The sequence below is a fragment of the Orcinus orca genome, chromosome 14 (assembly GCF_937001465.1).
Source record: "Orcinus orca chromosome 14, mOrcOrc1.1, whole genome shotgun sequence".
NCBI classification, from domain to species: Eukaryota; Metazoa; Chordata; class Mammalia; order Artiodactyla; family Delphinidae; genus Orcinus; species Orcinus orca.
Genome location: NC_064572.1, coordinates 10,198,616 through 10,225,533, shown reverse-complemented (window position 1 = coordinate 10,225,533; position 26,918 = coordinate 10,198,616). Strand labels below are relative to the sequence as shown.

Below are 26,918 nucleotides of genomic sequence, written 5' to 3'. Positions count from 1 at the left end.
CTGAGGCTAACTGCGAGGTAAGGCAGGTGGTTTCTTAGGGCATGATTAGGAAGTTTCCTTGCAGCCTGCCATTCGCCAACGCACCCAGCAAAGATGGCCTGCAGATCTACCTAAGCAGCCTGGAGATCAAACATGCAGGTACTGCTTGCAATTACCAGGCGACGTGGCCAAGGGAAGCACTGACAAACGGAGTCCCAGGTAATTATATTAGAGATTAGAGAGTTTGCAGTGAAATGCGCATGGGCTGTAGCTGCAGTCAGGTTTCCATGCAGGGAAATGCTGTGACGCCTTGTGACTCCCTGTTCACTCGGTATATTCGTTTTGGGTCATCAGACCCTGGGCACAAAAGTACTGGCTGGAGTCCCTTGCAAGTCCAGGGGTTGGAGTACTTCCCTGATGAAGGGGGTTTTCCATCTTGACTGCAGTTGAGGCCTCCCATATTACTTCATTTAAAAACAAGCATTGACAAACTGAACCATCTTGGTTAATTAAGTCTTTGGAATTGAGATCGCACAATGGTCTTGAGACAGGCAGACTTTCTTTTTTTTTTTTTTCGGTATTAAAGTTAGTTTATTAGTTTAGTTAATACAAACATGTCTTTAGAGTCATCAGCATTAAGTATAATACTTTTATTGTACCTAGGTTTACTGGAAGTCAAATAAGAGACTATCTCTGTTACAAAATTTGTCAGCAAGAAAATGAAATTGGTATGATGAAATTTTTATAAGTAAATTAAATATAAATGAGATTTTTTAGGTGAACTCTTTAGGAGTAATTATGTTTCACGGCATGTCTACTTCAAAATAGTTGCCCCAGATTTTTAGTAACTTAAAACTTTAAAGTTTTGCTAAATTAAGTTAGACGATGAAAGTTTATTGATGACCTAGATCATTGTGAAACAGGAGGGGACGGGGCAGGGCACAACCTTTAAAAGAATGACATAGCCTGAGGACACGACATAAACTGATTAGAACCAAACGGGTCCAAGATGGCAGATGAGTCACCTTCCACTAGACCTTTAGCCTCAGTATAGGAGACACTGCAGACCTTTAATTAAAGTTTCTGGCAGTGACTTCCCAGAACAGTAGGGTGGAGTTGTCAGCAGTAAGTTTTGTCAGAATTAGACTATAAAGGAAAGTTACGAACAGAATCTAGGTGTTGGGGCCAAACCCTCCATTTCCCTCGTCGTCAGTTTCAAAGCAGGTAGGACACACATTCCTACGGGGGGGGGTTGGAGGGGTTCTAGTTCCCATGAGTCTGCACCAAAAGGCCAGTATGGAAACCAGCAAACCCCAGAATGGGTAGAATAGGCAGGCGGCGGCAGGTGGATGCTGAGAGATGAAGCCCTTTCCAGCTGGAGAAAAGGTGTTTAGCAAATGAACAAAAGTGGGGAGGCTTAGGGTGTGTTTGGAAGAATGGAAGGAGCCTTGTCCTGTTGCCACAAAGTCTGTGAAGGAAGACAGGAGTCTGGATACGATTCAGAGAGCTTGGAATGCAGGGTGTGGCCTTTCTATTTATCAGTATTACAACCTCTGGCTTTCTTCCCAGTGTGGGAGTGATCCAGATAGGGAGGGGGAGGGAAAAGCCTTGAGTAAGTTGCATTTCAGCCTGTGAAGTTAGTTTTCAAGTCCAGTGAACAGATCTCATAGTAACAGATCCCACAGTAATTTCTTTAGTGGTAATGTGTGCTCAGAGCTGAACTCAATCCCTCCTGGGGTCAGCGAACCCGGAGGGAGGGAGTGGATTCTTGGCCTCTTCTCATAGAGCCAGGATAAGGTGGAAACCTTGATACCTACTCAGGAAGGATTAGATGGGGAGTGAAATGTTGGGGGCAGGAATGTGGGAGAAGGGAAGAGGATTAACAACGGGTGACTCCAGGGGTTTTCAAGCTATTTTGAGCAGCAGAATTCCCTTCCCCCAGTGAAGCTTGCACAGAAGCGCAGTACAGGATTGATGAAGGCTGCTGCCCCGGGTGAGGTAACAGGGTTCTGCTTCCTCCCCGCCCCCTGCCCCCGCGACCCCCTGTGGTCACCCGGCAGCGGCCGCTGAGGGTCTCGGTCGGCCCTTAGCGCAGCTGACAACCCACTGGTTTTCAGCTGGTTTTCCTCTTAGCAAAAGAAGCAACATTTTTAGAATTTTAAGCTTCAGTATTCTGTGATTTATTCAGCCTTAAAAAGGATGGAAATTCGGATACTTGCTACAGCATGGATGAAGCTTGAAGCCCTTACTCTACGTGAAATAAGCCATTCACAAAAGGACAAATACTGTATGATTCTCGCCTGGGTTAGGTCCCTAGAGGAGCCAACTTCATAGAGACAGGAAGCAGAGGGTGGTTGCCAGGGGCTGGGAGGTTGTTTCTTAGGGACAGTCTCAGTCTGGGGAGATGACAAGGTTCTGGGGATGGAGGGTGCTGAGGACGGTCGCCCAACGATGTGAATGTGCTGAATACCGCGGAACTCTACACTTGCCTGAGGATGGGAAATTGTACGTTATTTCTATTTTACCCCAATAAAACAAAACCCGCGGATGGGAGCTGGCGAAGAGTATAAGGGAGTGACGGCTCCAATGTCACTTGAGAGCTCCCCTCCAGTGACATTTTCAGAACTGAAACAGATGACCCCTGGGCCCGCCTCCTCTCAAGCTTCCCACCGCCCGGCTGCAGGGGCGCGAGGGTCCTCCGCGCTGTCAGCGGACCCGCACCCGGGCAGGAGGGGCGAGCGCCACCTAGAGGTGATGCACCCCGTGCAGCCCACGCCTGGGGCCAGGCTCAGACCGACACAAACAGGGCATCATCGCCCCTCTTCCTTCTCTCTCTCTCTCTTTTTTTTAAAATCGGTTGCCGCAGGCTGGGGGAGGGAAAAATGGGAAATGACTACTTTTAATGGGCAAGGGTTTTTTCAGAAGGTGATGAAGTCGTTCTGCAAATAGATAGTGGTGATGGTTGTACAACATCGTGAATATGCTTCCGAACTGTACACTTTAAGATTGTTTAAATGATGAATTTTATATTACGGAAATTATTTTTTATTGAGGTGGAATTCACATAACATAAAATTCCGCATTTTAAAGTGTACAATTCAGTGGCATTAAAAACATTTACCAAAAAATAGAATAAAATAAAATATAAATAAAACATTTACCAGGAATGTGAGGGAAGACTACACTCACATGTAACATGTGGAAAGAATGTCAGCCTCCCCGCCCCGTTCCTTCTCTTGCTTCTGCTATTGCTTTTCTCAAATTCTGTGCTGGATTTGGAGAAGGTTCCCTGGGATTAAATCAACATCTGTTTCTAGCTGTCATTCGATTGGTAAGCCCCCAACACCCAGAGGTGGCATGTAGAACCCCGTGTCTAGAACCCCAACTGTCCTAGACCCGTTTTAAAGTCTCCCCACGAGAAGCCAGCAGTGCCTCCTGCGTGATCAGGACACAGAGCTGGAGACTGAGGCTTGGGGGCTTCCTGGGCAGAGGGGGACAAGCCCCGCCTGCTGACAACTCATGTCCCTAAACTACAGACCTGCTACATGCAACTGGACATGGCACACCATACAAATCATTCTCCAGAAGTATTAAAAAATACAAAACCTTTTTTTAATGGAATTTTTTATTGAAGTATAGTTGATTTACAATGTTTCAGGTGTACAGAAAAATGATTCAGTTATACATATATATATATTCTTTTCTTAGACTCTTTTCCATTGTAGTTATTACAAGGTATTGAATACAGTTCCCTGTGCTATACAGTAGGTCCTTGTTGTTTATCTATTTTATATATAGTAGTGTGTATATGTTACTCCCAAACTCCTAATTTACACCTCCTCTCCTCCCACCTTTGGTAATCATAAGTTTGTTTTCCACATCTGTGAATCTTTCTCTAGTTTGTAAATATGTTCAATTGTAGCATATTTTAGATTTCACATATAAGCGATATCATATGATATTTGTCTTTCTCTGTCTGATTTACTTACTATGATCATCTCTAGGTCCATCCATGTTGCTGTAAATGGCATTATTTCATTCTTTTTTATGGCTGAGTAATAGTCCATTGTACATTGAAGATTGTACCACATCTTCTTTATCCATTCTTCTGTCGATGGACACTTAGGTTGCTTCCATGTCTTAGCTATTGCAAATAGTGCTACTATGAACATTGGGGTGCGTGTATCTTTTCGAATTAGAGCTTTCATCTTTTCCAGATATATGCCCAGGAGTGGGATTGCTGGATCATATGGTAACTCTATTCCTAGTTTTTAAAGTAATAATACAAAACCTTTTTTAGACTAGTTGGGGTATATCCATATTTGAACAATCAAAATTTTTAAATTTGGGGAAGCATTTTATTACTTTTAAGTTTACTGACTACTAGCAAGTCGCTGCCCCAGATTCTGTGCAGCGCTTAGGACTCTCTGCTGCAGGCGCTAGAAAACCATGAGCCCTCTCGGCTTAAGGAAAAGAAAAGATGGTGTGTTTTCTCATGTAACTCGGAAGCTGGACGGTAAGGCGGGCTGGAGTTGCCTCTTGAGACGCGCGCTCAGCTGATGCTCTCAGGACCCTACGCTTTGTCATTTTTTAAGCTCTTACAGAAAAAGGAAAAGTGCGTGAACCATGCACACGTTGGGAAATAAAATTTATGTGCGCTATTTACTCAGCAACAATGAAAAATGTACACAATGAGGCATCAATGTAAAACAGTGCAATACAGTGTAAAATGATAATCATTCAACATCAACAAAGAAAACAAAAACAGGTACCCTCTGGAAGAGACCGCTAACACCACAGCCAGTTCCGGAGCTCTCTACCCTGCTCTCATGATTTCTCCTCCTGAACTAAGGGCCACCGGACCCTACCTGTTGTCCACTGACTGGTCCCTGGGACTTATCTCCAAGTCTCCGTCTTGGCTTGGCTCCAAGACACTCAAAGGCAGGGGAGGTAGGAGCTGACAGGGAGGGCAATACGACGGATATACGGTGTCTTAGCCTGGGTTCGTCAGAAAACACCTCCGGAGGCCAAAGCCAATAGGTCACTGTTTCTTTAGGCACTATACTCCCAGGGGAGCAGGAAAGAGAGGAGGGAAGGATGGAGAGCCACACCAGGATGCGTGGCCCATCAACCTCCACTGAGTGCTTGTCACATGGGACCATGCTCCCTGGGGCTGTAAATATAAACACGTTTCAGAGCAGCCGCTCCAGAAGAGAAGAATTATCCTTTGGCTCTGGTCCTGTGGGACGTAACTTTCCCCACAGGTGTTAACCCTCCCACACTTTGGGCTGAGCAGGTGTGGGCACCCGGTGGGTCATGTAGCATCTCAGGCAGCAGCACTGACCAGGAAGGGGACGCAGGCCACGGGCACAGGTGAGGCACGGAGGACTGTACCACGTGGAGTTGGTCAGGGCGTGTGCAGTGCTGTGTCTCTTGGTGACTGGTCAGAACAGTGGCCAGAGGCCCCAGAGGAGGCTGAGGTCAAAACGTCGGATGTGAGAGCTGTGCGACTCACAGAGCTCTCTAAAGAGAATTTGCTAGAGAAGTGATGGATGTGGGGTAAAGGAGGCACAGAACTGCCATGAGGATCAGAGGAGGGAGGGGGCAGGGGGTGAGCCCTGGGGACGGCGAGGGAAGGTTTTAAGAGGAGGAGACGGAAGCGGCCCGGCATAACTTGTGGGCCAGACACTCCATCTGTCAAGGGGCTGGAACCAGACCCCAAAGCAGGGATAGCATTTTGGCAAGTCGATCTCTTTATTAAACTAAACATCCTTGTAATTTTGTTGTCAGTATTCATTTGTTTTGTGAAAACCTTTCCTCATAAAATAGAAGCCACAGTAAAACTCAGCTCGGCCCAGATGGAATTATTAGGAATTCCAAACCAGTGAAATCTGAATCACAGGCACACACAGAGCTGGGTCACGGGGACGCAGGGGCCCCAGGGGACGCAGAACTCACGGTGGTGACCAAGTCAGGGGGAGCTGGACGAGAAGAGAGCTCCTCAAGGGAGGAGCGTGCTGTGCCGAGCTGAGATGGGGGAGGTCAGGGATTGTTAGGAGGAAGCTGGGGGACACCCAGCCTGTGGAGGAAAAGGGCCCGAAAGAGGCGATGCTACAGGCCCCCTTCTGGCAGGGAGAACTAGTAATTTTCTCTTAGAGATGACTTCAGGAGATAATCTAGCAGAGTGATCTAAACTGGAAACCAGATGAATACCAGGCCGAACAACTTTCTTTTGTGTCGCTGCTGTCCTCTCCAGGCCCCTAGGTGCCCATCAGATGGTTCTCAGCCCTTCTTTCTCCATCTCAGAGAGAGGCTGCGGTGAGGCTCTCAGCTCAAGGCAGACTACATCGACTGGCAATTTGGGAGTTTCTCAAAGGAACCCCACAGCTACGTCTGTTCCAGGAACACAGAGGTAAGGAGGCCCACCCGTATCCCTTGTGTACAGTCCCCAATGAGATCGCGGGGCCCCCGGGGAACCAGCATTTCTCGGCAGAGAGTGACAGGGGCGGCCACCCAGGGTTGTCTCTGGCGAGGCTGTGAGGAAGGTGGGGCTTATTTGGTGATCCCTGGACCACCTCTGCTGAGCCTCTTCCTAGAGTGACTGACCTTCCAGTTGACTTGGAACTTCCCTGGTTTTAGTACTGAAAGTTTCACATCTCAGGAAACCCCTCAGATCTGGGGAAACGGGGACAGTTGGTCACCCTACCTCCTCCTCCTTTATTCCAGAAGTCCTTTGTTTTGTGAGCCCAGAGACTTGCCCTTCCCCCGCAGCTCAAGGAGTCCCTCAAACTAATTAAAGGTATGGTTCACAGACGCCAATACCAACAAGGTCAGGGAGATAATACAAATGGGACATGTACATCATTTATCATTATTTATACTAGCTATCAGGGGTAGAAATGTCCAATTTGTTTCACAAAAGCTCCTTAAGTTGTGTGCTTTCAGCACTGTCTGTCTGCATATTAAACATGTATGATGGCGCACGGGATCGCCCTTGGGCTCCATGTTGGGAAGACACCCGAGAACAGTGGGATTGAAGCACGCCCCTGTGGGAAGGGGTGCCTGTGGGTTACTGCACATGGGAATGGCAGTTCTGGGGGACCAGGCTTCTCGATTCTTCAAGAGAAGCTGGAATTTGCAAATGTTACGTGAAATCTGTTTTGAAATAGGGACGCACAATTGGATATTTTTAAAAACACAGTGTGACCCAACTTTGTTGGGGAAAACCAAAACACGTCCACGGGTCACGTCTAGCCCACAGGCTATCCGTTTTCACACTATGGATTAAACTCCCTGAGCAGTTATTGCAATTTTCCTCCCTCCCCAATCCCTGAATTGTGACATTAGCACCTTGACGTTTTAGTCTTGTCTGCAGACATCTGCTAGTTTTCAGAAATGGTCACTGCAATGGCCCTGGAAGGCAAAGCCTCAGCCCTCACTCTACCGTGGGCTCTCCCACTGTGCTGTCCTTCCCCAGGGACAGCCGAGGATGCACCCACAGCCTCAGGGCACACCTGCTCTTTTGACCCTCCATTCATTCCTTCAAGAGTCATCAAAGGAACAAAAGGATGAGAAATGAATGATCCGTCTTATCTCATGGGGGTGTTCCCATCACCAGTCATCTCCCCCTCCCTACTATCTGCAGAGATGCGGCAGAACTGACGTCAGCTCCTCGGTGAGAGCACCCACCTCCAACTGAACAGGGAGGGTCATGCCTCCAGGGTAAGCAGCTCAACAGTCTGGAGAGAAATGATTTGAGGATACAGCTAGGAAGGTGGCATGGAAGAGACAATCTTCTCTGGATATTCTAGCTTAAGGTAGAAGGGAGCAAAAAGGAGACTTTGCACTTAAATGCAGTCAAGAGAGTTTCTTGTGGAAATGATCTCTGGCTGGGGTAGAAGGAACTATGTCCTCTAGCAAAATGGTACTTATCGTCACCATCATCATCCCAGTCTGGGATTGCTTGGCTCATGGGCCAATGTAATGGGCTAAACATCCGTGGCTGCTTTGTAAAAATAATCATTAAAAACTCATTTCAAACATCACATCATAACAGGAAATTAGCTTATTATGCTGTGTTAACTGGGATCTGCGTCTTATAACGGGGAGCCAGTAGTTACATCATGATATTTAATGAGTTAGTCAAATCGGATCTAAAAAGCAAGGATCAACCTCCCATGGTTGTTAACCCATGCTCAGATCTGTGCACTGTCTTTGTTCATAAGAGGCTAAAACTTTCTGCCAAAATCCTCTTACTGGTCTAGGAAAAATGTCCCTGTGTGCGGTCAGCTGTCACTGAAGCCAGCCCTCCCTTGATGTATGTAGGGAAACGAGACCCAGAGACTTTCCCCCCAGCGTCCCGGTCCAGCAGGCATGTCCAGCAGCCCAGGTATTTTCTTGTAGGGTTGAAGGCCACTCAGTCCTGCAGACTGCCATTCCAGGCACGGTGCCCAAACTCCCAAGATCAGATTGGACGACTACTTGGCCATTTTGTCAGCCTTCCCCTTAAATTTAGGCTTCCTCCTGCAATCTCCTTTGAACACATCAGCCTCTTTCTGTTACTACTTCAAATGCATTCCTGACAGACAAGATCTTCTCTTGGTATTTTTAAATATGTGATATAATTCCCTCACTTGCAAATAGCCTAATGTATCGTTTGGACTAATGATAGGTGATAGCCTGAGTGGGTCAAATATTTTAAGATTTCTTTGAATTCAATGGATATTTCTGCATGGATAGGTTTGCATTTTATGGCACAATGACTGGAAAATTGAGTGAATGATAAATTGAACATCAGACGAATAACAATAAACCAGGTCAAGCAACCTCAATTCTGTGTTACTGTCACCTTCACGAAATGCAGCTTGAGAGAGAGCCAGGAAGTCATGGGGTCTCCTTTAGTCTGGAATAGGTCCCGAAGCTGAATCTGGTTTTCTCTCTCATCTTGTGTGCATGTATGTACACACCACACACACACACACACACACACACACACACACACACACACACACACTCTACTATTCCCTTTATCAGATGCTGAGTAAATACAGATACATTGAACGGATCCCCGAGAGTTATCAAGCAGATATGTATCTGATGACTAAATCACACAGTAACTGCACTTCATTAAAAAACCCAAGAGCCATTTTTAACGTGCCAGGTATTTACAGAGCGCTGTGCTATGTGCTACGGTGAATTCAAAAACAAAAACAAACAAAAAGCATCGTTCTTGACCTTAAGGAGCTGGCGGCTGTATCAGCCAGGGTTTAACCAGAGGCAGAACCAGCAGGATGGATAGATAGATAGGTAGACAGATAGACGATGGATATTGGTCAGACAGACAGATAGAGGGACCCATGGATCTACTATAAGGAATTGGCTTATGCAGTTGTTGGGACTAGTGAAGCAGATCCAAAGTCCGTGAAGGCAGGTCATCAGGATGGCAAGGTCAGGAGTAGCTGGGAGCCGTCAGGCACGGGCTGAACCCGTTGTCCAAAGGGAGGGATCTCTCCAGCTGATTGCCTAAGGCCTACCTAGGATAATTTCCCTAACGTAACGGTCAGATGATTGAAGACTTCAGTTCCATCTGAAGGCTTCATCCCTTCACGGCCCTAGATGTGTGTTTGATGAACATCTGGGAGAAGGGGTGTGTGCGCTACAGAAAGCCTGCAGCTCCCCTTCCCCCCTCTCAGGAGACAGTCTCTCTCAGCCCAGTTTCTCACGAACTTGAAAGGAAATTCTGGGGTGTGTAATTTAGACCTGGTCAAGCAGACACGCCACAAAACCAGCATAAGACCATAGTCTAACAAAACAGAAAACAAAATATGAACACCCAAAACAAGACAGGAAATAGCTCAAGGCCACGGGCCTACCAAAATGAATGGCGTCTGAAGTGGATGCGCGTACACACTGACGTGTCCCGTTTGTGATCTAGTTTCCTCTGGTCCTTAAAGGAACAGGGGCCCCTCGGTCGGGCGGACGTGAGGGATGGAAGCGCCACAGTGTTGGCCACACTCAGAAGGCAACAGGCTCACTGAACTCCAGCTCGACCATCTGGGATCCTTGCCGACGGGGAGCAGACGGTTGTCATTTTGTACAATAACAGTCATAAACTATATAGTGAAACATACTGAAAATGTCCACAACGGCTCCACTGGGCACGGTGAGATCTACCAAGCATGAATTTTTCTCAGCAAACTGCATCTCTTCCTGGTTGGAGCACGTCTGTCTTCAGTTTTGTGCCAGGCCAGGGATGGAGTGTTATTCTTCTGCTAATCGGCCCCGGCTGTTGATACCAAGGGTTGTTGAAACTTGTCTGTTGCTGAAACGTGAATCCAAAGACCAATTCTGGATGCCCGGGCCTTGGACACACCCATTCCTGTGGCAGGGTTGAAGGGAAATGGTACCACTGCATTCCTCGTGATTAAATCCTCTATCAGGTCATAGAGTTCAAACAAAACACTCAAAACAGGGAGAGGCGGGGAGAAACCACAGCTCGCCCAGCTCAGGATAATTATTTCTTAGCACACATTGGAGTATCCTTGCTGAGAAAGCATGGCGGCATTATTGGTTTGCCCACTTGCAAGTTTTTGGAGCTCACCCTAGCCTAATGAAGTGTCTGTTTACCCTTAGGCCTGGCACTCTCTCTGGGTGAAGCAACAGCTGGAACGCTGCAAGCAGCCACACGAAGGGCAAAATATTGGTTGGTTGCTGTTTTCAGCCTTGCAGAGTAAACAATGAGGGGCTTAGCCCTATCGGCTCATTAATCTTCAAAGATGCTGGCCTACACGTGTCACTGCTCATGGTCTGAGACCGTGGTGTGGGCTTGATGAAGAATACAGGTTGGGGGAAGGTGCTGGAGCTGACCTGTTCCACCTGAATCAGAGGAGCCAGGGGGGGATTACATGTTTGGTCCTATTTAAGCAAATGTACAAAGCAGTGTCGTCAGCCTTATAGTGTATACAGGCACCACCTCTAGGAATTCATTGACATGTGGATTTTTGCTGCACCCTCAGAGATTCTGAATCTGGTTTTGGGGGACACAGGACTCTGCATTCTTTTTTAAGTTCTTTTTTTTTTTTGATGTGTACCATTTTTAAAGTCGTTATTTAATTTGCTACAATACTGCTTCTGTTTTATGTTTTTGGTGTTTTGGCCACAAGGCATGTGGGATCTTAGCTCCCAGACCAGGGATCGAACCTGCACCCCCTGCATTGGAAGGCGAAGGCTTAACCACTGGACTGCCAGGGAAGTCCTGGAATCTGCATTTACAAGCATTTTACCATTTGATTCAGATGAAGATGGTTTGAGAAGTACTAGTTTAAAGAATAGAGAGTCGAGAATGTTAGAACTGAATATAATCCTGGAAGACTGTTTCTAATTTTAAAGATAATTTAACATTTAGCAGCAAAGGGACAGGACCCATGAAAGCAAGCTATACAATCTTATTGAAAGACGCAAAACAAAAACCAAAAGAAACTGGGAGGTTTACCTTGTGTGTGACGAGAGACTTTATAATCATCAAAGAGAGAGAAGCAGAGACACAGAGAGAGATTTACATACATAGAGTCATGAAAGCATGCACTCCAAAGTGGTATCTTCAGATAAGACTGAAGGAGAAACAGATGAGATTAGTAACCTTCTTCTTGGTTAGCTTTAGATTCTAGGCATCATGCATGAAGAGACTTGTCAAATTTTAATATGAGGGTTGTCTTTTCACTTTGTTTATGGTTTCCTTTGCTGGGCAAAAGCTTTTAAGTTTCATTAGGTCCCATTTGTTTATTTTTGTTTTTATTTCCATTTCTCTAGGAGGTGAGGATCTTACTGTGATTTATGTCATAGAATATTCTGCCTATGTTTTCCTCTAAGAGTATTATAGTGTCTGGCCTTACATTTAGGTCTTTAATCCATTTTGAGTTTATTTTTGTGTATGGTGTTAGGAAGTGTTCTAAATTCATTCTTTTACATGTAGCTGTCCAGTTATTCCCAGCACCACTTATTGAAGAGGCTGTCTTTTCTCCATTGTATACTCTTGCCTCCTTTATCAAAGATAAGGTGACCATATGTGCGTGGGCTTATCTCTGGGCTTTCTATCCTGTTCCATTGATCTGTATTTCTGTTTTTGTGCCAGTACCATACTGTCTTGATTACTGTAGCTTTGTAGTATAGTCTGAAGTTAGAATGGGAGAAAGTATTTTCAAACAAAGCAACTGACAAAGGATTAATCTCCAAAATATACAAGCAGCTCATGCAGCTCAGTATCAAAAAAAACAAACAACCCAATCCAAAAATGGACAGAAGACCTAAATAGACATTTCTCCAAAGAAGATATATAGATTGCCAACAAACACATGAAAGGATGCTCAACATCACTAATCATTAGAGAAATGCAAATCAAAACTACAATGAGGTATCACCTCACACAAGTCAGAATGGCCATCATCAAAAAATCTACAAACAATAAATGCTGGAGAGGGTGTGGAGAAAATGGAACCCTCTTGCAGAGTTGGTGGGAATGTAAGTTGGTACAGCCACTATGGAGAACAGTATAGAGGTTCCTTACAAAACTAAAAATAGAACTACCATATGACCCAGCAATCCCACTACTGGGCATATACCCTGAGAAAACCACAATTCAAAAAGAGACATGTACCACAATGTTCGTTGCGGCACTATTTACAATAGCCAGGACATGGAAGCAACCTAAGTTTCCATCAATATATGAATGGATAAAGAAGATGTGGCACATATATACAATGGAATATTATTCAGCAATAAAAAAAAATGAAATTGAGTTATTTGTAGTGAGGTGGATGGACTTAGAGTCTGTCATACAGAGTGAAGTAAGTCAGAAAGAGAAAAACAAATACCATACACTAACACATATATATGGAATCTAAAAAAAAAAAAAAAGGTTCTGATGAACATAGGGGCAGGATAGGAATAAAGACACAGACGTAGAGAATGGACTTGAGGACACACTGAGGGGAAAGTGTAAGCTGGGATGAAGTGAGAGAGTGGCATGGACATATATACACTACCAAATGTGAAACAGATAGCTAGTGGGAAGCAGCCGCATAGCACAGGGAGATCAGCTCAGTGCTTTGTGACCACCTAGAGGGGTGGGATAGGGAGGGTGGGAGGGAGGTGCAAGAGGGAGGGGATATGGGGATGTATGTATGCATATAGCAGATTCACTTTGTTATACAGCAGAAACTAACACAACACTGTAAAGCAATTATACTCCAATAAAGATGTTTAAAAAATATTTTTAATATGATTGAAAACCAGTGACAAGGGTGGAGAGGGGTCTGGAGACCATTATACTTTCCCCATAAGGATGTGTGAGAATGAAAAGAGACAACCCAAGGAGAACACATAGTAAGCACTCAATAAAGATTCACTTAAATTGGTTCAAAGCAACTACAAGTTTAACCTGGAGGAGAGAGAACATTAGAGAGAGACCCAATCACAGTTTTCTAACATTTGAAGGATCTTCTGTCCACTTTGAGTATGGTTGCAGGACAGTAGGTGGCAAGTCCATAAAAGGAAGGATTTCCAAACCTACGGCGACTTCCCACCCTTGCCTCCATCCCCATCACTAACGGGGCTCCTATGGCGATGGCCTGTCAAGGCTGTTTCATGGGAGGTGGACAAGCCTGGTTTGGAAGGTACCTTCCAAGTCAATCTTCACATCACTGTGAATCAAGTCAAAATAAGCTGGCTGATTGGAAAGCTGGTCACAGACTGGATTGGAAAGCAGGTCACCCCATACTTATCCATTCCACGTCAAGGTCTGTTGACTTGCCTCAGACGGTTCTTGTCACTCTGATAGTAAGCTAGTTAACATATACGGTACTATGGTATAAGTTAGAACCTGAATATTATATATGAGATTTTAAAAATCAAAGGTCCAAAATAATTTATTAATTGGGTGGCTTTGCAACTAAAAGGATAATGAAAAGATAGTCCTGTAAAGAGTTTGGAGGGCATTTACTTCCCAATGTCAAGAGAAATCATGATAGGAAAGCACTAGAGAAACAGTAGTTACGGGTGACTGACAGGTTGTCTGTGTCACATCAGTCTGCCAGTTTTCTCTAGAAATTGGGAAACAATGCAGTGGGGTAGAGTGGAAAGAGCTGCAATTTTTAGGATCAGTTCAAACCCGGGCTCTGTCACAGGTCAGTGAGTCACCATGAGAGACTCCCTGTCACTTTCCTTATCTGCAAAATAGGAATGATACTAGATAATGAAGGAAAAATGAGACAGCGCACACATCAACGACCCAGGCCATCAAGAGACACGTACTAAACATTAGTTTCTCTCTATTCTCTTTTTTTGATAGCACATTCCTGCCCACCGCTATTTTCCCAGGAAATCAAAGTGTAAGATGGCGATGGCTTCGTCCGATCCCCAGAGCACCCCTTCCTCCGTGCTTGCCAGGGCTCTGCGGCAGCGGCAGTGGGGACGGGTAAAACAGACACATGACGCAGCTCAGCTGTACACCCATGGGAGAGACAGACACGAGGCTATCTTTCGATTCCCATAGCTTGTATAACTGGGGTAGGCATGCATGATTTATACTCACATACAGATCCCACGTTCAGTTTAGAAAGGGTTGTTTTAACATTTCTAAAATTATTACACAAGTAAAGCCTATTCTGGGATAAAAATTTTAAACTATCAAAAAGAAAACAGGATGAAGTAAAACGCACCGATAATTATACCACCTAGAGAGAATTACTTTTAACATTAAGTAGGTATCCTCTGATATATATACGTATAAATAGAAATATAGTATCTAAACTGGTACATGATAATATCTGCAATCTAATTATACATGTACTATTTGATATGTATCCTGACTTAAAAATACACTGAACAGGAAGTACAAAAAATTTTGTCTCTGGGAAAATGTAATCTTTTAAAAAATTTTTATTTTATATTGGAGTACAGTTGATTTACAGTGTTGTGTTAGTTTCAGGTGTACAGCAAAGTGATTCAGTTCCACACATACATATATCTATTCTTTTTGGGAAAATGTAACCTCAATGATACGTTCACCTATTATCTCTCCATTAAGTGCCAAATCTGAGTAATGATTTTCAATAGGGAGAGAACAGAGAAAAATTACTATGTGTCCTTTCTGTAGCCCAAGGGTTCTTTTTTCCCCCTTATAGAATGTGATTTCTTCTTACTGGCCAGACTGTAGTAGGGCTAGAATTTTTGAGTCTAGAAATAGTGGAAAGTAGGCTTCCAATCAACAGTTTATGGTATTTTTATTCCAGGAACTTCCTTCCTGGCTCTCTCTGAAGACAGAACAGAATTTCAATGTTCACTAGGAGTGTTTAAGAACATATGAGAGCCTCAAAGGAGATGGTTCGGGGTATTACGTAGAATGCCAGGAGGCCATCTGCCTCCAAATATGCTGCAATGGCTGACAACCAGGAATAACCATTTACACGATGGATAGGCAAATAAAATGTCATGACAACGTGGAGAAAGCCCTGTGCGCTTGGTGAAAAATGTTGTCAGAGACAAATAAGACAGGCTGATTCATGGAGCCCCTCGTATTTTAGCCATAAAGATGGGCTTAGTGACCAGGATAATTAACTGTCCGTGTTTGTGGACTAATCATCTGATAGCATATGGGCATATATCCTGTGAGGTGAATATTTTATATACTTAAACTTATTAAAACAGCTTGGGTGAGTAGATTCCTTCATGCAGTTTTAAAGCATTATTCTATATCCAGGAAAGCAAACATCTTCTGGCTATTGTGTGAGCAGATGGGAAATGCTGAGAAAATCTGGAGATCAGACAACTTGGCAACTACAGTACCCCATTAAATTGGTTTATACAATGATGGATACTCACAATAAACTAACAAGGGGTTTTCTGGTGTTGCCAGAACTTGCTTTTCTGGTACTTCAATTATAAAAGAGGTACACATATTCTGTAGCTTTGTCTTTGGGTGTGTACTATAAAGGGAGAGAAAGAATAAGGGAACTCAAAGGTCCTTGCATAATTCTGAGGTCAGCTTTGCCCTGATTACAAGTCACCCTTTCATCTGCCTTTTGCTGCCCAGCCTTCCTGCTACTCTTACTCAAGGCAGTGGTGCTGTACCCAGCATTCAACTTCAGAAACCAATCATTTAATTCTTATTAATTATTAAAAGAACAGAACTGTGTCATTGTTAAAGATAAGAACTGCTTTAGAACAAAGCTGTCCACTTCTAGAGCATACCTAGAGGTATAACATACCTCTTATGTTTAACTATCTAATCAGAGGTCCAAGGTATCAAAGGTTGCTGATGAGGTCTAATGTGATCAATACTATTATATTCCATTTCAACGGTTAATCCTAGATGGAAGCCAAATGCCCTCTGCAATACATTCCATTGAGTAGAAAACGTTAATCACTACATTGATTCTACCTTTGTATCAAGCCATTGACTTAGCTGACCCTTCAAAAGGATCATCTGCATTGAAATGACCAGTTTCAGAGAGTGATGCTGGCACAACTTAAAAACCATCAATGGGTATGACAGATTTTGGAGAATCCAGGGTTGATTCCCAAATAATCATGACCCTGCTTTATTTTATACAGAACTTAGCAAATCATGAACCCTTGGTTCCGTCCTAGCTGCACAGAGCCAAGAAGGAAGTTACTGCTTAAATATCTGCGTTTGGAAGTTAAAAAGATTATACACAGTTACTAGAATCCACTTTCCAGCATTTCTGAGGGTCAAACCTCCAACACCTCTACAGGTGGCGCCTGACTAGAATCTGCATTCGATGAGGGGAACATAGAATTCGCAGGCTACTGGAAATCTTACATAATAAACAACTATAAATTAAATGAGGATTAGGATTTTGGAAGAATGGCATTCCTTAATAGAACACTTTCTGATTGGACATTTGAGTATATTCTCTGGCTTCTTTGAGTGAAATCAACCATGCACCATCGTGCACAGACACCAGCTCTGGCCAGTGGTTCACCAGTCACTGCTAGAATGAGGCTTAGCAGTCAGGGATTTCAGACGTTTTTCTGCCACTGGGCACTTGCACTTTCAGGGGATAGACGGGAGAAACAAAACATTGATTTGCCGCTGTATAAACTGCCAAGTAAGAGTCGTGACATTTTATCCAGCCTGCTTGGTGAAGATGCCTGCAAACCCTATAGAGACACTGCCAGCTTACTCCTGGGTTTCCACCCCATGACTCCGCAATTATTCCTTCCCCCTCATGGCTGGAGCCAGGCCATCCTCACCAGCAGGTTTAGCAATGTGCTCCGTCCTCAGAATCAATTTTAGTGTGAGGTAGGAAGCATTAGGCCAGTTTCCTAAGGTGATGTTCTACATAGATAGATAGATAGGTAGATAGACAGATGATAGATAGATACCAGATGAATGATAGATGATGGATAGATAGATAGATGATAGATAGATAGATACCATATGAACAATAATGATGGATAGATAGATAGATGGATAGATAGGTAGATGGATAGATAGGTAGATAGATAGAAAGGTAGATGGAGAGATAGATAGGTAGATGGATAGATGATAGATAGATACCAGATGAATGATAGATGATGGATAGATAGACAGATAGATGGATAGATAGGTAGATAGAAAGGTAGATGGATAGATAGGTAGATAGATAGATGATAGATAGATACCAGATGAATGATAGATGATGGATAGATAGATAGATGGATAGATAGGTAGATAGATAGAAAGGTAGATGGATAGATAGACAGACATAGATAGGTAGAAAGGTGAGGATATGTGTATGTACATTTTGCTGCTTGCTGCTAGTTTGCCCTGATGCTGTGGTACCCCAGGTACACTAAGCAAGCTTCTCTCTTAGCCTTACTTTAAGGTGCCCGTCTAGGATCTCAGGGCCCTGCTAGTTCTGGGTCTCTACTTGGATCTCATTAGGCCTTCTCCAAGGACCAGAGCTTGCAGCCTGCTGACTGTCCTATGTACTGACTCCTGACCAGGAAACTTCCAGTACTGCACACCAGAGCACCTTCCTTTCATGAGCACTTTTTTTTTTTAACATCTTTATTGGAGTATAATTGTTTTACAGTGCTGTGTTAGTTTCTACTGTATAACAAAGTGAACCAGCTATATGCATACGTATATCCCCATATCCCATCCCTATTGTGTCTCCCTCTCACACTCCTTATCCCACCCTTCTAGGTAGTTGGAAAGCACCAAGCTGATCTCCTTGTGCAGCTGCTTCCCACTAGCTATTTTACATTTGGTAGTGTATATATGTCAATGCTACTCTCTCACTTCGTCCCAGCTTACCCTTCCCCCTCCCGTGTCCTCAACTCCATTCTCTACGTCTGTGTCTTTATTCCTGTCCTGCCCTTAGGTTCATCAGAAGCATTTTTTTTTTTTTTTAGATTCCATATATATGTGTTAGTGTATGGTATTTTTCTCTTTCTGACTTACTTCACTCTGTATGACAGACTCTAGGTCCATCCACCTCACTACAAATAACTCAATTCCGTTTTTTTTTAATTGCTGAGTAATATTCCATTGTATATATGTGCCACACCATCTTTATCCATTCATCTGTTGATGGAAACTTAGGTTGCTTCCATGCCCTGGCTATTGTAAATAGTGCTGCAACGAACATTGTGGTACATGTCTCTTTTTGAATTATGGTTTTCTCAGGGTATATGCCCAATAGTGGGATTGCTGGGTCATATGGTAGTTCTATTTTTAGTTTTGTAAGGAACCTCTATACTGTTCTCCATAGTGGCTGTACCAACTTACATTCCTACCAAGAGTGCAAGACGGTTCCGTTTTCTCCACACCCTCTCCAGCATTTATTGTTTGTAGATTTTTTGATGATGGCCATTCTGACTGGTGTGAGGTGATACCTCATTGTAGTTTTGATTTGCATTTCTCTAATGATAAGTGACATTGAGCATCTTTTCATGTTTTTGTTGGCAATCTGTATATCTTCTTTGGAGAAATGTCTATTTATGTTTTCCGCACATTTTGGATTGGGTTGTTTGTTTTTTTAATATTGAGCTGCATGAGCTGCTTGTATATTTTGGAGACTAATCCTTTGTTGGATCAGTTGCTTCGTTTGAAAATATTTTCTCCCATTCTGAGGGTTGTCTTCTCGTCTTGTTTATGGTTTCCTTTGCTGTGCAAAACCTTTTAAGTTTCATTAGGTCCCATTTGTTTATTTTTGTTTTTATTTCCATTTCTCTAGGAGGTGGGTCAAAAAGGATGTTGCTGTGATTTATGTCATAGAGTGTTCTGCCTATGTTTTCCTCTAAGAGTTTTATATAGTGTCTGGCCTTACATTTAGGTCTTTAATTCATTTTGAGTTTATTTTTGTGTATGGTGTTAGGAAGTGTTCTAATTTCATTCTTTTACATGTAGCTCTCCAATTTTCCCAGCACCACTTATTGAAGAGGCTGTCTTTTCTCCATTGTATACTCTTGCCTCCTTTATCAAAGATAAGGTGACCATATGTGTGTGGGTTTATCTCTGGGCTTTCTATCCTGTTCCATTGATCTATATTTCTGTTTTTGTGCCAGTACCCTACTGTCTTGATTACTGTAGCTTTGTAGTATAGTCTGAAGTCTGGGAGCCTGATTCCTCCAGCTCTGTTTTTCTTTCTCAAGGTTGTTTTGGCTATTCGGGGTCTTTTGTGTTTCCATACAAATTATGCAATTTTTTGTTCTAGTTCTGTGAAAAATGCCATAGGCAGTTTGATAGGGATTGCACTGAATCTGTAGATTGCTTTGTGTAGTATAGTCATTTTCACAATGTTGATTCTTCCAATCCAAGAACATAGTATATCTCTCCATCTGTTTGTACCATCTTTAATTTCTTTCCTCAGCATCATATAGTTTTCTGCATTCAGGTCTTTTGTCTACTTAGGTAGGTTTATTCCTAGGTATTTTATTCTTTTTGTTGCAATGGTAAATGGGAGTGTTTCCTTAATTTCTCTTTCAGATTTTTCATCCTTAGGGTATAGGAATACAAGAGATTTCTGTGCATTAATTTTGTATCCTGCTACTCTACCAAATTCATTGATTAGCTCTAGTAGTTTTCTGGTAGCATCTTTAGGATTCTCTATGTATAGTATCATGTCATCTGCAAACAGTGACAGTTTTACTTCTTCTTTTCTGATTTGGATTCCTTTTATTTCTTTTTCTTCTGTGATTGCTGTGGCTAAAACTTCCTAAACTATTTTGAATTACAGTGGTGAGAGGGGCAACCTTGTCTTGTTCCTGGTCTTAGAGGAAATGGTTTCAGTTTTTAACCATTGAGAACGATGTCCACTATGGGTTTGTCATATATGGCCTTTATTAGATTGAGGTAGTTTCCCTCTATGCCTACTATCTGGAAAGTTTTTATCATAAATGGGTGTCGAATTTTGTCAAAATCTTTTTTCTGCATCTATTGAGATTATCATATGGTTTTTATCCTTCAGTTTGTTAATATGGTGTATCACAGTGATTGATTTGCGTATATTGAAGAATCCTTGCATTCCGGGGATAAACCCCACTTGATCATGGTGTATGATCTTTTTTTTTGGCGGTACGTGGGCCTCTCACTGTTGTGGCCTCTCCCTTTGCGGAGCACAGGCTCCGCGGCCATGGCTCACGGGCCCAGCCACTCTGTGGCATGTGAGATCTTCCCGGACCAGGGCATGAACCCGCGTCCCCTGCATCGGCAGGTGGACTCCCAACCACTGCACCACCAGGGAAGCCCTAGAGTATTCTTAATTTCAGTAACTGTGTTGTTCATCACTGGTTGTTTGCTCTTTAGTTCTCATAGATCCTTGTTAAATGTTTCTTGTATTTTCTCCATTCTGTTTCTGAGGTTTGGATCATCTTTACTATCAGTACTCTGAATTGTTTTTCAGGTAGGTTGCCTATTTTGTCTTCATTTGTTTGGTCTTGTAGGTTTTTACCTTGCTCCTTGGTCTGTAACATATTTTTTTGTCATTTAATTTTTTTTTTTTTTTTGATGTGTGGTGCTGTATTCTGTCTTACTGGTTGTTTGGCCCGAGATGTCCAGCACTGGAGTTTGCAGGCAGTTGGACAGAGCTGGGTTTTGGTGCTGAGATGAGGACCTCTGGGTGGCCTCACTCCGATTGATATTCCCTGGGGTCTGAGGTTCTCTGTTAGTCCAGCGGTTTGGACTCGGAACTCCCACCACAGGACCTCGGGCCCGACCTCTGGCTTGGGCACAAAGATCCTGCAAGCTTCGTGGCAGGGTAAAAAAATAAAAAGGAAGAAAAAAGGAGCAGTAAAGTATCAAAGAATTAAAAACAAAATAAAATTAAAAAGATAAAAAATATATTAGGAAAAATAAAACTATAATTGAAACAACTACAACAAGGTAGAATAAAACCACAACAGAAAAAAGAAAAGAAAAGGGGGTGGGTGAACAAGCCAAAAGGAGAGATCACTAACACAGTATAAAGAATAAAATAAAATTAGAAAAACAAAAGATTTATTAGGAAAAATAAAAAAGACTCAACAATAATGAATCAACAAGGTAAAACAGAACCCCAATCTAAAAGAGGAAAAAAGAAAAAAAAGCCTTGGCTATAGGGGTGGGGTTTAGGCAAGGGGTGGAACTTAGGCAGGGGCGGGGTTTAGGGTGCAGCAGGACCTAGGCGGGTGGGGGGCGTGACGTTTCAGCGTGGGGCGGGGCCTAGGCGGGGCGACATTCAAGTGTGGGGCGGGGTCTCTGCTTAGGACCTGCGCAAGGGGAGAGGCAGCGCGTGGAAGGACGGCCTCTGGAGTGTGGAGTTCCTGAGTTTGGAGGCAGGGCCCTGGGTGAGGGTGTGTGGGTGGGTTTTAGGCCCAGCTCGTTGGAGGGGGTCTCAGAGGGGGTCTCCGCGTGTAGAGGTGGGGCCCTGGGTGGGGGGATAGGGGCGGGGCTTGGGCTCTGCACGGCAGGAGGGAGGCTCCGAGGGCAGAGGATTACGCCCTGGAGCCCAACACGTTCCCTGGTGCCTAAGTGGACAGGGAAAGCGCTGGCCCCGTTCCCCTCCGTTCCTTTGTGCCCCTCCCCCACCTTCTCCCCCAGGGCCTCCCCCGTCGCCACTGGACCCCTAAGCGTGGGTGGGTCCCGCTGGGTGTAGGAACTCCTCCCCTCCCTCAGCTGCCCCTCATGGGTGCCGGTCCGGGAGATCCAGTCTTTACTGTTGCTCCCCCTTCCTTCCATCCATCCCGCTCCCTCAGGACCCGCGCGGCTGGAGGGGGCCTCGGTGGGCAGAGGATCAGGCCCGGGGATCTCAGCAGGTTCCTGGGGGCCCAAGTGGGCAGGGGAAACCTAGCCACGCTCCCTTTTGATCCTCTGCCCTCCCAATGGTCCCCCAATTTCCCCCTTCGGGAGTGGGATCCCTACTCTTCTCCCAGCTGCCCCTCAGGGGTGCCAGTCCCATCCCACCTCCACTTCTCTTCCCCCTTCACTCTCTCTGCACCCCGCGTCCTACCCGGTCGCTGGGCGTTCCTCCCGTCCCCTTAGGTGTCCGTGGTCCCCCACCGGTGCTGGGTAGGTGCCCTAGTTGTGCGGAGACACGAATTCTGTGTCCTCCTCGTACGCCATCTTGACTCCGCCCCCTTGAGCACTTCTTATTAGGAGACTGGCATCTCTGTTGGAAACCATTTGAACCTTGTGCTCACAGTGAACACTGATGGCTGTACCTAGTGGACAGTCTGTCTTTCCCATCAGACCACCATATACTCAGCTGCTTCCATTCATCTGGGCACCCTGCCGAGTCTCGTTCCATTACTCAGCCATTTCCCACCTCCAAGACTAGCACTTTAGAAAATATTACTAGAAAGTCACTGGGAATAAGAGTTGCCAGATTTAGCAAATAAAAGTAGAGGAGGCCCAGTTAAATTTGAATTTCAGGCAAACAGTGCATACAGTTTTAGTATAAATATGCCCTATGCAATTCTAAAAAGTTCTTCACTGTTTACGCGAAGTCCACATTTATCTGGGTGTCTGGTTATTGATCTGGCAGCCATAGTTGGAATGCCAGGTTGAGGTCATAAATGCCTTTTGAAGATGGCAACCACTGGAGTCTCTCCTGTTACTAACGTTTTCTTGTTGAACTCAGCTCCACCGGCCTCCTCGTAACCTCCTGCAGGAAGAACGTGGTCTGCCCGCCTGTTAGCCATTGCTACCCTGGGGAAGAAATCTTTGTTCTTCAAAACTTATCTTGTTTTTGGATTTGTTTGTGTTCTTTGAAATTAACAAGGTTCTCAAGATCTTTGTCTGAAGGAACCATTGTCCACTGTGGTTTGACGTTTCTTAGGAATCCCCTGTGCTCAAGGAATTCCAACCATATTCCAGCTCCTTTGTTGTGTCTCTGGGCTTCAGGGTGTTGGAAAAAGGAATGTTCTAGCTCTCTTTCCCACTTTGGACAAAATGTGAGCATTCTTTGGCTATTCAGTCTGAAACCCATCATGTCCTCCCTTGTGTTGATTTTCTCTGGCCACCTTTTCCACTAGTCTCATCTCTGTTTTTTTTGTCACTGTCAGTTCTACAGGCAATTTTATTTGCTGTCCTGCTTCTCCCAAGGCCATGGTTCTGAACTCTTTCTGTAAGCCGCAATAACCTAGAGACGTTCGAGAAAAGAGATACGCCTGGTCCCCAAAGATGCTATGTAATTGGTGTAGCATGGGCCCCGGGCACTGATAGGTGTAAAGGCTCCCCAGGTGATTGTAACATGCAGTGGAATGTGGAAACCCTGCCTTAAGTCATCTTTCCAGAATGAGGATTCCCAGGTGCACCTGCAGTCCAGGTGTCGGGGCAGCCTGCTGATCCAGCACGTTACAGCCGGCACATTCCCATTTGAGCACGATCACTCCCCCCACGATGCCATTACAAGTGATTTCTGACGATACTGGCAAACACCCTCAGATCCGTCCCAACAGAACAAAAGCAGAAAATGATAGAACTACAATCCTGTAGCATTTTTCAGTAAAATCCTGTGCAATCTGGGTACACTTGTTCAAGTTTTTGCTATTGACTAAACTCCATATCTGCGCTTGCAATTCAAGACTGAGCTTGCATTGTCAAAACAGAACGGAAAATAAGATACCTAATCCTATAGTAATCATTACATTCTAAATTGTATCTAATTATATATTAATTAAAATTAAATCTTTATAGCTCAATTCACAGTTCTCTATTGTACTATATTATTTTCTATTTCAGTCTCGCTCACTTTCTGCCATTTAAAAATATTGCTCTTCAAATTGGTTCACCAAAATTAATTCATGATTTCCCAGGCTCGTTGACCTTTTCATCTAACCCACGGAGCATTTCTCTTCACACAGGGCTCTTTTATAACTTTCAACAGCCTCAAACACTTATGGAAATATTCTTCTGCCTGCCCATAAAGAGAGGCGGAGAAAATTCCTGGAGATAACCTGCTCTCAACCCAGCTGTTCCCTCGAGTCTCCTTGCCAACCATGATTAGGGACGACTTTCTCCCCCTCTATATACAATTATTCAAGTAATAAGTTCCCAGTCCTATCCACTGCACATGTCTCCACTCCTTTCTGCTTCTGAGGCTGAAGGATTTCTGGGCAGTTGACTGCTGCATAATACTGGTTTTGTTTACCAAATATGGGGGAAATATTGGAAGGAAAAGGAAGGAAGGAAGGAAGGAAGGAAGGAGAAAGAAAAGGAAGGAAGGAAGGAAGGGAAGAAGAAAGAAAGAAAGGAAGAAAGAAAGAAAGAGAAAGAAAGAAAAGAAAGAGAAAGAAAGGGATAAAGAAAGGAAGGAAGGAGGAAAATTTATTTAGCAAAACCTGAAAATGAATAATAAACAATAAAAATAAAATGCAGTTTTTAATGACTTCTTATATTCCATCCCTAGAATTTTAGCATTCTCCAGAAATGTGTTTGGGTTGAGGTACCTAGAATTATCAATGTCCCTTATCTGAAACATTAAAAACCTCTATCAGTTTCACTAAGAAAAGTAATGGGTCTTCCAACGAATTAGCCAAAAGCTAAAATTCCAGCACATTACACACGGTCTTTGCCACACGAGCGTAAATTCAAAACAGAAATGGCTATCATTCTACACTCACATTTTCAAGCCAGTGCATAGCACATAAAAGATATTCAGTGTTTTTGAATGAAAAAAAAAAAACCGATTATATCTTACCGTCACTATTTCTTCCAATCCACCCTCTAGATGCTCAAAGACATCCTTCCAAGGGTTGCCCCTTTCTTAACCCGGTCACTTCAACTTAGATCCTTTGAGAATGTATTGGCTTTTCCCATGCACTGTCCCTTTCCTTTCTGATTTTCCTCTAGAGAACACCTGCGCCATTGTATGCAGTCCTGTTGACCAAGGATTTCTGCTCTATTCTGACCAAGGATAGAATACAAACTAGGCCAGGGCAGTCAGACTCTGTTCTTTTGGTAATCTGAGATTTGAGAGGGGTGAAATCATTGCCATTCTGGCCAACCTAACCTCCACAGCCCATCCCAAGACCTTGAAGCAAATTTTATTTCAGGCCAGCTCTGCTGAACCAGCCGGCCTGACCTAGCTTGCTGCCCTTAATCAAGAGGAGCTACTATTGTTTTCAACACCACCCTCAGGTGTGAACTCCCCACAAATGCAGTCAGTTCCTTTGGAGGGCTTTAGAGTTCTCTTCTTACTGCTTGCTTCTCCCCATGGACGAAACATCTAAGCCACTACTCTGCATGCTGGCTGCGAGAGCTCTCTGGTCTTCCTGACTTTCCCCTCCTGATGCAGAATCGTTATTATCAAGGTGGGGTGAGACGGTCAGGGCCCCAGGATTTTCAGCCGGCCCTGCCTATGGTAGAGCGTCCATTCTCTGAGTGTGGACCCTCAGTGGAGGAAGGTAAGCCCCAACTTCTCAGCCACACTCACCAGGAATTTAACCTCTTCAACATGCAGTTGGAGGAGATGATGAATGACCATAGTCTGCCCCTCCCAGTGGCAGGTCACCCTTGACTGGGAGCTGAGGGGAGAGGGAGCTGTGTCTTTTTGGCCACAACCTACTTGGAGAGGAGATTCTATCAGACTGAGCTGAGTGTGGGTAAGGGAGAGGGAAAAAGTGGGCTGTTGTTCAAACACCACAAGAGAACACTCTTGCTGTTCACACCGAGTTTTAGTAGATTTTCTTGAATAAATGTTTACTTGCTGTATGCTCTTAGGAAAGTTTTCAGAAACTTTAAATGGCTTGGTTTTTTAAAAAAATGATGTTCACCAGTTTGGCTTGTTTCTCTGGGGGTGGACCCATAGAGCTCCTCACACTGCCCTCCAGAAGCAGAAGTCCCTGCCTGGAAGTTTTATTTCATCATATGCCACATGGGTTACGGTCTCAGGCTTGGGAGTCCAATGCATCTGGTTTGGATTCCCATCATGGATTTGATGCATGGCTCTGGAAAGATACTTACATTCTCTAAGCATTAGTTTAATCATATGTACGTAGGACTAATATGAATCCTTGTTTCAAAGAGTTATCACAGCAATGTAAAATGATAAAAGATTAAAAATACAGTGCCTGGCACATCATGATCCCTTATTACGTATCAGTTGTTATTCTAATCTTAAAGGAAATGAGAAGCCATCGAAGGACTTCAAACAGGAGAGTGTCATGAGGAGATGTGCATTTTAGAAAGTTCACTCTCAGGGCGTAGGTCAGGTGATGAGGAAACCAGAATAACGCACGAAAGCCGGGAAGGGATCACTGGAAACTGAAGATGGAGACACGAAGGAGGAAGAGTTAACAGGACTTGGGGTCCAGAGAGATGCCGGGAGACGGAAGTGAAGAAAAGGGGTATGAGATGACTTCTGGGCATCTGACTTATGTGGTTGGACACTCTAGACCTCTTCTCATGAACCAAGTCTTACGGTTTCACAGCGGTGGCCTTCAAGGGCTTGACT

The 26,918-nt window shown here is 44.1% G+C and overlaps 1 protein-coding gene and 1 long non-coding RNA gene across 2 annotated transcripts in view; one reads left to right on the top strand and one right to left on the bottom strand.

The window, feature by feature from the left end:
- The window catches only part of NTPCR (nucleoside-triphosphatase, cancer-related), a 164,150-nt gene that overhangs the window by 87,982 nt on the left and 49,250 nt on the right, over positions 1–26,918 (bottom strand). The window lies entirely within an intron of this gene.
- On the top strand, positions 17,145–18,030 carry LOC125960970 (uncharacterized). The gene is made up of 3 exons (XR_007471229.1): positions 17,145–17,530; positions 17,635–17,706; positions 17,739–18,030. It is a non-coding gene; the product is annotated as an uncharacterized LOC125960970 (long non-coding RNA).